This window comes from Corvus brachyrhynchos, unplaced genomic scaffold (genome assembly GCF_000691975.1).
Source record: "Corvus brachyrhynchos isolate BGI_N302 unplaced genomic scaffold, ASM69197v1 scaffold101, whole genome shotgun sequence".
In the NCBI taxonomy this organism is placed as follows: Eukaryota; Metazoa; Chordata; class Aves; order Passeriformes; family Corvidae; genus Corvus; species Corvus brachyrhynchos.
In genome coordinates, this window is record NW_008237239.1 from 7,969,633 (window position 1) to 7,985,619 (window position 15,987).

General features: G+C 42.5%; 1 long non-coding RNA gene across 2 annotated transcripts in view; it reads left to right on the forward strand.

Annotated features, from left to right (window-relative positions):
• LOC108445577 overlaps positions 1-15,987 on the forward strand; it is a 115,539-nt gene that overhangs the window by 85,643 nt on the left and 13,909 nt on the right. The window contains exons 7-10 of one of the 2 annotated variants that reach the window (XR_001860478.1): positions 1,968-2,186; positions 2,289-2,350; positions 7,006-7,279; positions 10,267-10,463. This is a non-coding gene — a long non-coding RNA (uncharacterized LOC108445577). Of the gene's footprint in view, positions 1-1,967; positions 2,351-7,005; positions 7,280-10,266; positions 10,464-15,987 lie in introns of both variants that reach the window. The other variant, XR_001860479.1, reaches the window with a different exon arrangement.

The window sequence follows — 15,987 nt, forward strand, 5'->3', positions numbered from 1 at the left end:
GCAGGTCCCCAGGTAAGGTACCCACAGTGTGGGTGGGAACACATCAGAAGGCATTTGCCATTAGACTGGGGGGAAATTCGGGGTGGCCAGCCTGAGGGGAGGTTGGGTGAGTCCTGTCATGGACTTTGGGAGGGCTGCTAGCACTGGTGTCAGTATTGTCTTTGCATTTCCCCTTCTTGGGTTAAGACAGTGTGTGCAATGAAAACTTGTGTGTCAGGGTTTCAGTCCAAGGCAGTTTTTGTGTGCACGTACCCCTGCCTAGATCTTGCTGGGCTATTTCCTCACATCGTTCTGAAGCCCTAGAGCCTTTCAGGGTGAGATTTGGGCAACAGAAAGCTATTCATCCGTGAATAGAACACAGGGAATCTGCCAGCTCCCCAAACATGGGTGTCTTCATTTGGGGGTGCTGAGCAGCTTGCTGGGCTCCTCTGCTGTCTAGTGTAAAGCCCCACGGACTGGAAAAAAGCCTGGGGCTGCTTGTGGAACTGAATCCCATCCTTGGGACTCTATGCTGTGAAACAGAAGGTCCGCTGGCCCTTGTCTCTGCCTCACATATCTCACCCTCTCCTGGCACTCCTGGGGCTGTGGGTCGGTGCTGGTGCAGTGCTGTCCTGCTTTCAGGCATACCAGGCTACCCCATGAGAAGTGTCAAGTGGCACTAGACATTCATGATTAGGAACTCAAATCCCTGGGACCAGAGTGAGTGAGTGCTCTGGTGCAGAGTACCATCTCTCCTAAGATGATCTTCAGGTGTCTCTGTCCTACTGCTCATTAAACTTAAGCCTCACCTGCTGGGATGATCTGGGCACATCTCATCTAAATAATTCTTTGCTATTCCAGGGGGCTTAGATATTCCTGGCAGATTTGTCTGTCTTGTTCTCAACCAGTGAAGCACAATTTAATCTTAGGACTTGAAATGTTTTACTCTAATGAAGTCTCTGAGTTTAGACCACGGGTGAAATGTAGTAATCTATATGGTACAAGAGGTCAAACTAAATGAACTAAGAGTCCATTTTGGCCCTAAATTTTGAAATTCACAGGATGATTTCTAATAATGAATGTGTTTGTAAAACTTGGATGCCTTCTCAGGAGTAATCTGCAAACAGAAAAGCAACTTATTTTGTTAAGCAGACTGTGACAAACAGTTCTTCCAACTTTATGCTGTGCAGACGTGTATTTTTGGATATTCTTTGGGGGAAAAATCTACTGCAGTCAAATCTACATAACCTGCAAGAAAAGAATCTCAAACAAAACAAAAGATATACGTAGATTATGAAAGGTAGAGAATCAGGTTGGAATTCTAATGTAAATGTATGTCATTATCAGTAGAGATCACTTGTAAAGCACTATTTTAACTTGAAAAGCCAAGAACTAGAATATTAAAGTGAAAGTCTTTTTACATGTGCATTTAGAACAAAAGGTACCGTGTCATTAGAAATGATATATAACAGGCAGATGAGGGTTGTTGTTTTCAGTGTTTGGTTTAAATGCAATAAAGATGAACAAAATTAAAATATGTTCATTGATGCATGAGGATGAAGTCAAGATCAGAAGTACAATTTCCTAATTCTTAGATTTATTCAAAGACTCTTCCTTTGTATTAACTGCTACAGATGTTTAATGAATACTTAAAACCAAACACTGCTTCCCCCTCCCCAACCCCCCCCCACTGTGTTCAATGTGTTTTGTACAGGCAACCTGATAAAAAGAATATCTAGGAGGAGGGGAAGGCAAAATCAAAGTTGATGTATCAGAACATCTACTGCATGTCTAAATACAATGAAATTTGAACTGTGTGGGTGTATTCACTGATTTTAAAGAATGTTCATTGATTTTAGTTTTATTATGTTTGGAATTGTGGTATGTTACACAAAGACCATTTCACTGATCTTTATGATTCCATAAAAGCCTATAACATTTTGGATCAAACTGGCTGCTCTGTATTTTTTCTTTGTTTCTGCTGTCAGACTTTATGCTTAGCTCCAGGTATAAGGACCACATGGAGCTTTCCCCTCATCTCACTGAAAATTATAGGAACATTGCTGCAGACTCCGGGGCATCCAGACGCAGGATACATCCTGGACCCTTCAACAAAGACACCTGGTTTGGCCATGTGTGGAGTTGGGACAGCATGAAGCTGACGTGAACTGAACCTGTGGTAATGACAAATGCAGAGTGTTGGAAAGGTATTGGTATCTGGAAGATTTAAGTTGGTAAAGATCTGTGACCAAATTTCCATGAGATTTCAGAGATGCAATGCCCTGTTCTGATGAGATTCTCTCCTCCAGCCACCTGTCTGAAAGTTCATTCCTGATGTGAACACAGAAAGAAGGATAAGCTTGATGAAAAGGTGAGTCAGTGTCCAAGCAAAACTATGAATTTTTCCTTACAAACAGGAGGAGTGAATTGTAGTCAGAGGGAAAAGTAAGACACAATATCCAAGAGTGTCATATATAGCCAGGGAATGGTAAGAGGACTTAGAGCAGGGGAGTGGGAGTCCTGAGAGTTGGGATATATTTATAACTCTGTAGAGATCCCACTGTGTGGACTTGGACAAAGTGCTCCAGATTGATGTGAATATCAGTAGTGATACATAAGACCCCTGTTGGCTTCCAAAAGCTTTGAAGTATGTTTGAACCAGACTTCAGTGGCTCAGTACGCACTGCACTACCTGCTCCCGTTCTCCCAGGCTGAAGCACAGACCTCCTGTGTGGAGCTGCCAGGCCAAAGCTTTTTTTCTCCAAGACCCAGAGGAGGCAGAACATGGATGCAAGGTATTGGAAAGAAAGGCTTTTGTGTTGAGAGACTGGACAGCGAAGGACTGGAAAGCATCACTTTTATGGAAACAGACCCCACCTGGTAGGGCACTCCTTGCCTTGGGTGCCCAGGGCAGTTTTCTCTGGGCACAGCAGGGTCTGTTGGACACACTAAGACATGGAAATTAACCCTTCTGTGCCATTAGCCAGTACTTGCAAGGAAGTCTGATAGGAGAGAGTTCCTATGCAGCTGGAAGCCAAGGGGGACAAAAGGCCAGTTGCTGCCAGGCACAGGGGAACCAGGAACAGTTTAACCTCCACCTTCCGACTTGTGTTTGGCAGCTGTAAAGCTGCAACTGTTTTTCTGTTCCATGAGTGAGGTTTTGCACTAAGCTTTCATTCATCTGCTGGGTGAGACATGTTTCCTATAGTTAAGTTGAACAGGCAGAGCATCATTCTGGCTACATTTTTCAAGGGTGCTTTTAAGTTTGTGCACACAGGTTTTCCACAAGGACACACTTTTCACTCACACTCCCATTTTGCTAAGTGGTAGCAACCAAGCCATGATACATCCAAACTCCTAAGCTTTGAGATAAAAAAGATTTTCTGAGGAAGGGAGCTTACAGTCTAATTAGTTGATGGTGTTTCTCCTCACACAGTTTGTACTTCTGGATCGAAGGTTGATGCAATTTAAGCGCTGGCTTTCACCACAACGAGCACCCAGAGCTCAGCTAAATTCAGGCAAAGCCCAGGCTTCCCAGGCACAGATTGTATTCCCAGTAACACCAACCACTATAAAGATGGAGACCTTAAAACTGATGCTGTTATTGCTGATCCCAGCTGGAGAAATTTTGGTGTCAGAAATAAGCTCATGTTTAAAGAGATTTTTCTCTAATCCTGGCATGTTTCAAAATCCTGGGTGAGATTTAGTTAAATCCATGAAGGGAAAAGAGATGAAATTCTAACCTCAGTATCCACAAAATTTCTGAACCAAAATGGACACCACACAGTCATTAATCATCTTATCTCCATCTCACAGGCAGGCCAACACCCACACACACTGTCACAGGGAGGTGTCGCACACCGGGAAGCTGGGTGACATGTCAGTGTGCCAGGGATGCCCGTGGCAGGACAGCAGTAAACCCATGCCAGTACAGTGAGTGCCACTGCTGCCCAACCTGTCTTCCTCTTCTTTAATTATTAGCTAAACACAAGTATTTGTTCATCTCCCATGCCAAGACCATTGGGGTTGGGAGTAGAGGGGGGATGCAAGACTGCTGTGTGGGAGTTGGGGCTGCATGGGGCAGTATGGGTTCCTTGCCTCCTTACTGGCAACCATGCACAAATTCATGATTAATTACCACCCAGAACTCTACTATCAACAGTCTCAACTGAATTACTGTGCGAGGAGAAGAGGCCCAAAAAGGAAGGTTACTGGTTTTGTGACACAAACGTCCTTCAGGAAACTCTGGTTCAAAGGGCACTGTTGGCACTATGAGCGTGGGGGGGAGGAAGCCACATGCTGAGGTGCTCCTGGTGCTTTGACATGTTATTTATCTTTCCCAATTAACTTCTGGAGTGCTCTTGCTACAGCAGCACCAGTTCAATATCTGTGAGCGGAAAGTCAGCAGCCCTGATGCAACAGCACAGCAGCATACTGCCATTAGATTTTTCCAGAAGAGACTCTTCAGGCTTCTGCCAGAACATATTCATGACTTCTTGTTGTAAACTGGTCTCTTTCAAGACACTGAGTTGTGTTCTTAAAAAATGTCCTATTTAACCCAACAGCAGTGAAGCTGAGGGCTATGGGTTTGCTTTAACTAACTGGTTAATGAATTCTTCACCACCACTTTGTTTCACACATTGTCAAAACAAGAAGCTCGTGCTTCAGAGGGAGGCTGGGTCATCTTATCTAGACTCTTTCAATGCTAATTTTAAAATTTATTGAGGATATCTGTAAGTTTTTCTGTTTTGAAAGTAACCAATTGTGCTTATTTTTTAAATTTTTTTGTTTGTTTTTCAGAATTCTGCCTATTAGACTCCACTTTTCGAAACAGTTTCATTTCTGTATGGATTTAATGTGTGGTGTGTCTGCTTTATGTGCTTACTGTTTTGCAGGACACGCACCACAGACCCTACATAATTTTGCTTGGTTTTAGGACAGACAATCCTGGTTTGCGTGAGAAATATTAATTTATCTTACATGATGTCTATCTCAATGGCCAGTAGAATAGTCTGTAAAAATGTCAGACCTGTGGCATGTGTGATTTCTGTTCTCAGACTGGCCTTGGTCTGCAGGTACAGTCAGAACCTGCACTTGAGTAACGTACAAACAGAAACTCCTCTTCATGTAGACAGCTTCCCTGGCTGAAAACATCCATTTCTTTCCCCCTTGCCAGGAATATTGCAGTAGTCTTGCCGAGAAGCCAAGGACAGGAAAGTTCTGGTGCAAATTCTACGACGCAGTTTTCCAGGGCGGTATTTTTGGACAGCATTATCTCTTGCATCCGTCGTGCTCTCCCAAAGACATGACACTATGGAGAGCATTAGAAAGTAATATTTGTGTTAACAGCATTCAAATACACTCTGGTTTTTAGTCTGATTTGCACCCACATTTAATTGTTGCAAGATTTTTGTGCCTGACTATAATTTACTGCTGGTGCGAATGTCAAGATGTAGCCATTTAGCTCACTGATTTGTGGGAGCAATGAGGTAATTTTATGCCTAGGTCCTCTCATTTGTACCTGCCAGTAATGCAGAGGCAGTCTTTCCTAATCAAGCATTAAAAGTTCTTCTTGATTAATCTCTGACTTTGTTGGAGACATTCCAGATTTAAGCCAGTGTAATTCATTTCAGGATCAGACCCATTAAGCGTTTTCCAATGAGTAATATACTGTGTCACTCTTCTGCTCCTAAAGATTTTCAAAATCACAGAGGGATTGGTGTATATCTGGGAGATACATGTATCTTCTGACTCCACTGGCATATTTTCTCCCATTTCCTGACTTTGGAGATTTTTCTCTAGGTGAAATTTCTTTATTTCACTTTCTTTCTGCATTCAGCTGGAAGAATTAACAAATGGTGAAGTGTGATACTGTCGATCCAGTGCTCTGTGTGGCCAGGCAATCAGGACAGAAATAATTAACACAGAAAATGGCCTGCCAGTATCCTACTGAATGAAATTGGAAGGAGTTCAAATACAAAAAGATTTTTTAGCTTACCACTTCTGGGCTACACATAGCAATAGCCATTTGGAAGGACAACTGCCAGCTTCCATTTCAGATTGCTTGACAGCACTAACTAGAGCACTAAGAGCATCACTTTCCAGACAGGGGAAGAGATCAAAGAGGGAATCAGGTGCTGCTCTGATGTGTTGTAAGAAGGTGAATTCCTCTGAACATGGAAGGAAAGGTGGTGTGGGGGGTGCCTCTGTTTTCTGGCCTGCCAGGCAGCTATGCAGGACGCATGGAGACCCCCTGCTCCCCTGGGTCCCTGCTACTTGTTGCTGCTGCCTCCTGCCACCTCCCTGTCCCTGTCTGTTGCAGTATGCCACAACGCAGGGACGATGGCTGGGCGTGGGCATGGCCACACAGTGCCCAGCTCTGTTGTAGTGTCTGTGCCTGTGGGGCAATACAGGGGAGGGGAGGAACTCCTGCATCTCTGGAGACCACTCTCCCCTTCCTCTTTCTGTTGGTTTCAAAGATGGCTGATGCAGCATGAAAAAGAACAAATGGTGGCTGTAAAAGTTAAGAAATCTTCCTTAGGAGCAGGGATTTCTCCTGCTGGAGATGTCAAGATTCCCTCTTCTACCATGGTGTAGCATGGTGTACTGAGCATCCAAATAAAAGATGTGTTTGTAGACACTGCTGTGCTTTAGCTCATTTCTCTGGCTTTGCCTCCCGTAATGCTTGCAGAGCCATCCTGCTATAGGAGATTCCCATGCAGAGAGTAAGAAAATAGTGCTTTACTTGCTGTAAACTGGTTATCTGCACTGATAAAAACTACAGCTGTACAGACAAAAATTAGTTCTGTCCTGGCAAGCAAAAGAGCTGCTGCATACCTTTTGTGCCCTACAATTAGCAATGTGTTGCTCTGTCTTACATCTGCCTACATATTTCTATCAGGAATATGCTTGGTGCTTTCAGTGTTTGCAGAAATAGCAAAGGAGCAGACAAATAGGAAAAACAAGGGAAGAGAAAAAATTAGGAGTAGCAAGCCTCTAAATGGTTTTCCTCTGGAAATTTTTCAGACTGGCGAGCTGCCTGCGGCAAGACTGCATTGCTCTGTGGTGCCTGCCAGTTTGCATGTACAATGAACTGCACGGCATTTCTTCCAGGATTCCTGGTTCTGCCTTCTCCAGCTTAGTGGTCCTGAGATGGGCCACTTGTATCTCTGCCACTGGTATCCATTACAGACAAACCATTACCCCAAGATCTGACAGACCATGGCCTTGCTCTTAGAGCCACTGGACACCCAAAGAGAAAAAGTGCCATGCAGAAGCTATGCATTGTTCGTATTTACAGGTAAGTCTTGCCCTTCCTTTGCTCGAGTTCTGTGGCTCTTCTTGTTGAGCATGAAAATGATTGTCAGTCTCCTCTGTCTGTTGCACAGAGATCTCATGATGGACAGCTGAGGCGAGAGGAAGAAGCACTGGGATCTAGTTGAGTATTAAGTTCAGAAAATGGCTTCGTTAGCTCCTTGTGAGAGTAGCATTTCTCACTGACATTATGTCACTTGCTTCCTATCAGACGAGCTCTGTTGTCTTGGCCTGCAGGTCTGGGAAGCTGTACTTCTTCTTACAACCAGGCCTGGACTGAGATGCTTTATTAAAATAGCACCTCAATTACTATGAAGAATTTGACTTCAGGTTTATCCATGACTTCCATCACATCTTTTTTTTTTTTTTCCTCAATTTGTACTGAATGCATGTATTTGCTTCTTCTCATGCATCCTGAATTCAAGTTTTAAAATGGACCTTGCTTAATTTGACCTTATCTAGCTAATTTATCTTGTGCCTGCGTTTCTAAACAATGTTAAATGGAGTACGTTTCCTTGTATCTTCCCAAGTAACTAAGTCTCCTGCAAAATTCAAACCATTAAAAGTGAGTGTGATAGGAGAAGCTCCAAGAAATGAGTGAACTTAATATAAAAATTTATAATCATGTCAATTCCACTTTTTAAACCATTTCTGAAATGTTAGTTTGCTTGAACGGCTGGTCAGAAGCACAAAGGTTAGGTTAAGCTTCCTTCGTTAATGGTTTGGCTCAATGCACCCAGCAGTATAATGTATTTTATCAGTGAGGGAAATGATATTGGTTTAAGAGGTTTCATGTAACAGTCATATCCTGGCCAAATGTAATTTTGAAAACAATCAAGGCCATTATGGCTCACACAGAAAGAAAGATAAAGACAGATAGCTGTATATGGGTTTTTAATAAGTAATTCACCCTGGGTCTTGAAACATCAGATTGCCAAGTAATATTATTAATGTATAAGCATGTTGCTAAAATCATGTATTCTTTCCCATTGGTTGACTATAGATATGTTTCTGATGCAAATGTCATGTAAGTGTATTGAATCCACGCTATGTAAATAGACTATATAGTACATCCATCAAGCAGTTGACTTGATTATTCCACACACTAAAGAGCATTTTCTGACATCAATCTACATTCTGCCTAAATAGAACATTTTTCACCAATGATATTATGCATCATTTACTGTATATTTGATACTAATTGTTCAGCATATCGATCACCTGTCACTCTGAGAGTTTAGTGATCTTTGCAACTTGTCCTGGCAGCTTGGAAGTTACAGGCAGTTGGTTGCCCATTGTCTGTGGTAGCAGACTGAGCTTTCCTGGACAGCGCTGAAATCTTGCCCTGGGCAGGCAGCGTGGAGAGGAGTTAAGTGGGGGTAAGGGCCTGCCAAATTGGTACTTGAAAAAATTACACCCTTTTGATTTTCACAGAGATTAGGCTATGGCAGCAGACAAACACACTGCAAAGGTTAACAGATGTCACTTACTCTGCGCCTTTCTGTTTGAAAGCAATATTTCGTTGAAGGGTCAGGATGAGGGCTGACCAGCACCCTTTACGTGGATGAACTGTGCCATTTTGTTCTGTGTGCTCAGGACACAGAAGGTCTGTGATCTGTTTCTCTTTCACAAGTGGTTAAAAGGGGGGATATCCAGGGTCTGGAGAGTCTTTTTTGCATGCAGAGTCTGCATAGAAGACAGTTACTCATTGAAGGACAAACATATTGATAGCTAAAGGACATGGCTCTAACTATCAGAAAATCTCCAACCACCTGATAAAAAAGGATCTGTTTTAATATAAATATGTTAAACTCTGATCAATTTTAAACATCTACTTCATATATGAAAATGTGGAGATTATTTTGAAATAAGTTTAACTGCAGCTGGAGGGGGGCTGTTAATATTGACTGTTCTGTATTTCTCACAGCACATACGTTATCGAACTCAAAAACTACTGGAAGCAAAGGCTTTATAAATAGGAGAAGAATATATTGATTTAATAATTTCATTCATTCACCAGTTCTTTTACAACATTTTTTACAGCACAGAGTGGGGACTGTCTACTTCCCATACGCTTTATTCACCAAGCAGGTCATTTCTTTACTGTATTTTGCTTTATAACCCCTCTGTGTTCCGGGCCTTTCCCTTTTCAGGCTGTCATAGCTCCTACCCCCTCCATCTAATTTCTCTGGCTTTACTCCTCTCCAAATCTTTGCTTTAGTTCCAGGAGTGCTGGAATGCCTGCAGGGAGCCTTAGGGGTACTAGGGGCAGTTGGGCATGGAAGGACTGAACTGAGCAGCCCACAGGAAGAGGAGAGGAAGGGGTAGATAGACAGTTTTTTTAGTGGTGAACTTTAAATTTTCTGGAAAACAGCATTTCAGGGAAATTAAAATAGGTTAGGATGAGACTCAACACATTCTCAGCCAGGGAAAACATACCTGGAAAGTAGCAGGTGGCAAGAAATTTTGAAAACCTTGAGACAATTCACTCTGACATTTGAAAAACCCAAGCCTGTTGACTCTTTGCTTTGAAATGCATTTCTCAATTCCAAACTGAACTGAAAAAGGGGAAAAGATTATAGAAAGGATTAAAATAATCCCAAACTTGAAGGAAAACTTTGTCTGGAGTTGAGTTGAATGACAACAAGTGAGTGATCTGATTTGAAAAAAACCTGTGGTTTTTTTTCAGTTGCAGAACTCAAGTTTGTGTTACGTTCCCAGCTTCACCCATTGAGCCCCTGGTGACATATACAAACTGTACTGAATGTACATACTGGCTGTTTCTTTCTCAGTCTGACCCCCAAACTGTAGTCATCTGTTTCCACTCCTTTCCCACATTTTGCCTTTTTTTTAGAAGATGAAAGGACTGTATATTAACTCAAAAACTGGGCCAAAATCACTGATATTAAAAATATATATATATATGCAAGAAGTAATATTAACACTGTCTCAGTGGCTTTCCTTTTCTCAAAGGCATGATCCTACACTGCTTCTATGGGGATGTGGTCTTCCTCCTGCTCTGGGAATCTGCAACCTCACAGGTGGAGGTTGTCCATGTTTCTCATGAATTCCTGACTCAGGTTCCAGACTTCTGCAGAAGGCTTCTCTGAGTCATTCTGGAGTCATCTATAACCCATCATCAAGCAAGTAAAGGAAATTCTCATATTCAGGTACAGGATTGCCTTTGCCATGTATGTTTTGCTTTGAATCTTTTCAGTTGTCATTGCGGAGACCTTCTTCCCAGGGGTTATTTATAAAAGATGCTTTGATTCAGGCAGCATGTGGGTTGTATGTGTGTCAGGTAGTGCACACAGTGCGCTCCCCACCGAGGCTCCTTCTTCCTCTCTGCTCTTCCTTCCCATTCTCTGCACAGTGCCTTGGCTTTCCCCTTCATCTCTGCCTCCTGTCTCCCTCCCTCCCACCCACTGCTTCTGTCCTCCAACACTGAAGAAATTTGCTAGATCCACAGCTGTTTTTGGAGGGAGAAAACTGTGTAGCAGCAGCTGTAGCAGCAGGCATAGCAGCGAATTACATGAGGATACAGATTATCTGAGCACTTGTTTCAGAGAGGTACAGCTTATCTCAGATGTAGACTCTGCATAAGCAGTATGGAAATGCCAGCAGCCCAGAATGACGCTGCTGCCTCTGTTCACTTAGGCTCTTCTCTGCCGGTGTAGGCATGGCCCATGTGGGGAGGTGGGCACAGCGGGGTTGGGGGCTGCAAACGGACAGCTGTCCTGCCTGCACCTCTGCTTGGCCCCATGCATGGTCATGGCACCTGGAGCAGCCAGTGTAAGCTCCTCAGGGCAGGAAATGTTTCCCTTACTTACCCATGAAGCATCATGCAGAGCAGCAGTGCTTTATAAATAATAGATGTTTAGAAACACTCAGGAAAAAGCCTTCTGTAGAATATACACAGTGAAGCCTTACCGAGGCATCCCTGAGACTGCCGGAGCCACAGGCATGGTGAGCAAAGCCGTAATGTCCCCCTGTTCATCTCTCTAGCACTCATCACTCTCTGCTTCACATAGCTGTTTACTTTGCCAGGCATCTTATGCCACAGCATTAAGACACAACAGGGTGTGCTTTACTGGGACATTAATAATACATCGGGTGCATTGTGAGCCATGACTGCAAAGGCTGAGTGACTTCAGTAGCCCAAGAAATGTATTAATGCTCCAGTAAACCACATCCGAGAGTAGTAATTCAAGTTTTATTTTGTCGTTTTATTAATGACGCAACTGACACGATATTATATGTGACTCTGTCTAATGGCAGTGAGGGGGCAGCAAGCCACAGGCAGTGCCAGGCACATCAGCTTCTGTCCCCTGCATGCAGGGAGGGCAGCTCTAGTCAGGGAATTCTAACCAGCTGCATATGCTTTGGAGAAATAGCACAGCAGTAGTAGAACTAGCCCATGCAAACCTGTCTAACACATACAGCGAGGCTGGTAATGTTATGAAGGGCACATATACTACCTGAAATGGGAAGATGGATCTTTTGCACGTGCCTAATGCTGTAACTAATCATATCCTTTAGTAGAAAAGCTGGGATACTTGTTAGTCAGAGAAATGATGAAAGATAGGAAGAAAAAAGAAGAAAATGATATCCTAAAGAATGTGAGCAATAAGGAAAGACAGACACCAGTTTATAGAAGCATCTCACCTCATTAAGCGTCTTAATTCCCTTTTATTGTCCATACTGCATTGAAGCCTACAAGATGTATGCATGATTTATAAGTAGTGCTGTGCATCAGCTGAGCAGTTTTATATAGGGCTCTGAAAGGCTGAGGCACATGTGACGTTTGGGTTTGGGTGGGTTTTTCTGCAGTGTAAGAATCTTGCCTGATTTCATTCATGGTGTCACTTGGCTCTGCCATGCTTGCATGCTATTATTCTGATAAATAAAATAACCTCTATACCAAATGAAGCCAGGTAAGTATGAGCCCACTTTACTCTTATATGATTTTAAAATTAATTCATACCTGGATAGACCTGCATTTCACTAAAGTCCACTAAATAAGTCATTGATATTTATTTGGAGCCAAGAAAGCTTTATAGATAATTTTATAGTGGTTGAATATATTTGTTCTCTTTAGCGTATTTTAGGTTTTCTTATACTCTTGACTGTTTAGCTGTACAGTCATAAAGAAAATGTAAAACAACAATGAAAAATGCTGGTGTTCCGATCCCAAGATAAATCCAATAACTGCTGTGACAGGATTGATTACAACAGAATCAGCAAAACCTCTAGACCCTTTTTAATGTGGTTTGAGACATAAAGATGATCATGAAAGATGTTACTTGGCAGTAGTAGGATCTATGTTTAGAGCTAAAAGCAAACTGCTCTGAATTTTTGGGGCTTTTTGTTGTTGAAAGGTTTTCCTCTGCAAAATAAGGTTTTGGTCAAAATTGACATATTCATGAAATTACATTAATTTTGATGACATTTCTTCCAAAAAATGACTACTTTTCAAATGACCCTTTGGAAAATTCTATTTGGGAAAATTAGATAAAACTAAAAGCACTTTTGGAATTAAATTATTCATGTGTATTTATTGTTTCAGTGTCATTTTATGCTATGTCACTAGTGTTATTATTTTCTGTGCTCATTTTACAGAACCTAGTCCTCTTTACCTTCTCTTTCTTCACCTTTCTGCATCTTCGGGTAATTTCATCTGCAAGCACACGATCAGCTGCTGTCCCTGCACAGCTAACTTGCAGATCTACCTGTGTGCTCCTGACCTGTCTTCTCTGTCCAGCCTCATCTCTGGGCTTGTTTCCCTGTCATTTCATGTAGAAGACAGTCTGTCAACTCAAGCCCAATGTGGAAGAGACAGAACTTTTAATCTTCCCCAGTTCATGTCTTCCCTGCTAGTCCCCTGTTTGATCACAGCGGACAACCTCACCGCCCTGCTTGTCACTCAGGCCCGTAATTTGTGTGTCATCTTTGACTCAGACCCTTTCTCAGGTCCTCACATCCAGGATACAGCATAATCCCGCTGACTGCTCCTTCTTAGCATCACTAAGATGTTGCCTTTCCTGTCCATCCCCGTGGCTGAGGCCCTTGTCTAGCATCTTCTATGTCTCAATTACTGCAACATATATTTTTTATCCAGCCTCGACAAATGCAACATGGGCCTTTTGGTGCCCACTTAAAGTGACACTGTAAGTACTATTTTCTTAAGCCATCAATCTCCCATTTTTATGTCCATCCCTCTTCCCTCTCCTCTTTCAGCATTGCACCAAAAGTTACCTATTTGTCCTCATTTTCATGCTCTATCACAGTTTGGTTCCAGTTATCTACAGCTGCTTAGTACTGCCAGCTGGGGTAACCCTGATGCCAGCTCCATTTGCCCTTGTGCTGGGGGCCCAGACTTGCATCCCCAGCTCCTCCCACTTTTGAGGGGACCATCCTGCAAGCAGCCACCTTTCATCCTCCTCCCCATCCCACAGTGAAAGGCTCTGTGCCCGCTTTTCCTAACTAGGGCTGAGCTCTTCATTTCCTGCCTGTCCTGTTGCTCACTATCATCCTACCTTCCCTTGTGTACGACACCATTTATTTTCTGTGCCCCATGTCTGTCTCTTGCCTTATGTTGTAGCATGTACCATCTTTCTATTTTGCCTAATAGTTTGAGGCTCAGCCCACAATCGGGTCTCATGGGGTAGAAGTCCATTATACTCATACACACACACATACACATTATGATAATATAAGCCGTTATTCTTCATTAATATTATTAGTGTGAGAATATGGCAAGGTATTTATCAACCCAGGCCCTTTTATTACTTATTTAATATTCTACTATTATCCTCAACTTTTATATTATTATTTTTATTTGAATAATTAGCTTTGATAGCTATTAAGCAAATATTTGAAGCCTCTTATTCTCTAGATCAAAGCATCTCCCACTTCTGTTATAATGAAACACTTGGATTCTTGGACAGTCTGAACAGAAAACTTAGGTAAGAGTCAAAGTGTTTCATTACAAACAATGAAGAGATGCTTTGATCTAGAGAATAGGATTTTAACTATTAATTTTTCATCTTTAAGATAAGATCTAGCACAATAAAATACATTGTAAATATAAAGTGAAATCACAGGAAAGTTCAGCTATTACATTGCATAATTTGTAGAATATGTTGGGGGAACTTATTCATCACATGAGGTGTGTCAGAAGCCTCCCTGTCCCCCACCTCAGATGCTGTGAGTTTCACTATTCAGTACCAAACTCTCTAACAAAACTTGAATTTAAAGCTGAGGGGACATTGCTGGGAGCTTCCTATGATGGAAAGGTCCAGCCAGGCCAATGCTACAGTTGGTGATGGTCCTGCTGTGCAAAGGGTGATTACAGGGGGTTTCTGTGGATCCAGCTAGTGCAATCCATAGCTGCTGCTAGCATGACACTAGAGCCTCTTTGGGAAATCTCAGGTTTGCACTGTTATAGTTGGGTTTTTTTTAATTCTTTCTATTCTGGCACATTTTGATACCTGACGATGCTCTCATTTACAGTGGGTGTGAAATAGCTGCCTTTCCCATGAACCGTTGTTCAGGTTCTGGGTTTGGACCAACTCTTGCAAGTATATCATTTACACTTCCACCTAAAATACACCATTTTGCCATTTTACTTTGCTAACAGAATGCACTTTAGTGTGGATATTTTGCAATGTCACCAGAAAGTGGGAGGAGAAAAATGTTGAGGACTGCCAACAAAAAAAAAAGGAAAAAAAAATACTGTGAAAGATATATTCACTGTACACACATGGAAGAGCTATCTTCCCGCAGAGATTTCCCCTAAGCCATGGCAAAGGTGACCACTTCTTAGAGAGTCCTCTCTGTTCATGCTGAGAAATCCATAGCTATTGCCTCTTTCAGGGAGTGTGAGGTCCATGGAGGTGCTAAAAAACTCCCAAAGATCCTTTTGGGAACCAAGAGATGATGGATTAATATATTTCATAACAATCTCCATGGAGACCAAAACCAGGCTGGCATCCTCCAGACTGATGGTGATAGCAAACCCTGTTGGCATTGTGGATTAGTGGGTGCTCCTCTCGGAGTCAGAGGCTACCCTGGATGATGTTGTTTATCTCAAGTGTAAATCAGATGTGACTCAGCGGCAGACGCTGCGCAGCCAAACATGCAGAAAAGTCGCGTCAGTGTTGAATCAAAGCCTGAAACACAGATCATTATTCAAAGAGAGTTATGAGAATGCCATGGGTTTCGAGAAGATGATCGGCACTGCTGAAGAAGCAAAAGCCAAGAATTAGAGATATACTGATAGGAAGCTCTTTGGATTTATTAACTGTTTTGTTTGGACTTATTAAAAAGGAATGACACCCATTAAAGTATATCACAGGAATGAGCTATCTACCAGCCCCAGGGCTGTGGCTGAAGGGGAGCTCCATGATAAGGTGAGGGCTCTCTATTGCTCTCCAATGACAAGGCACTCCTTTTAAAAAAAGACGATTTTGCTTTATAGATTGCTTATTCAATTCAAGAGTTTTCTCAAGCAAATGGCCCAATTCTCATGAAATACATATATTTGGGCATCGGTCTGAGACATTTCTGGTGTTTTTATGACAATTCAAAGCACTCCCATAGCTGTGTTATTTAAGGATGATGTGCACTGACACATCAGCTGGCCACTGGCCCAGTGTGACTGGGGGGGCAGGAGCCAGCCCTGCCAGGGCAGCG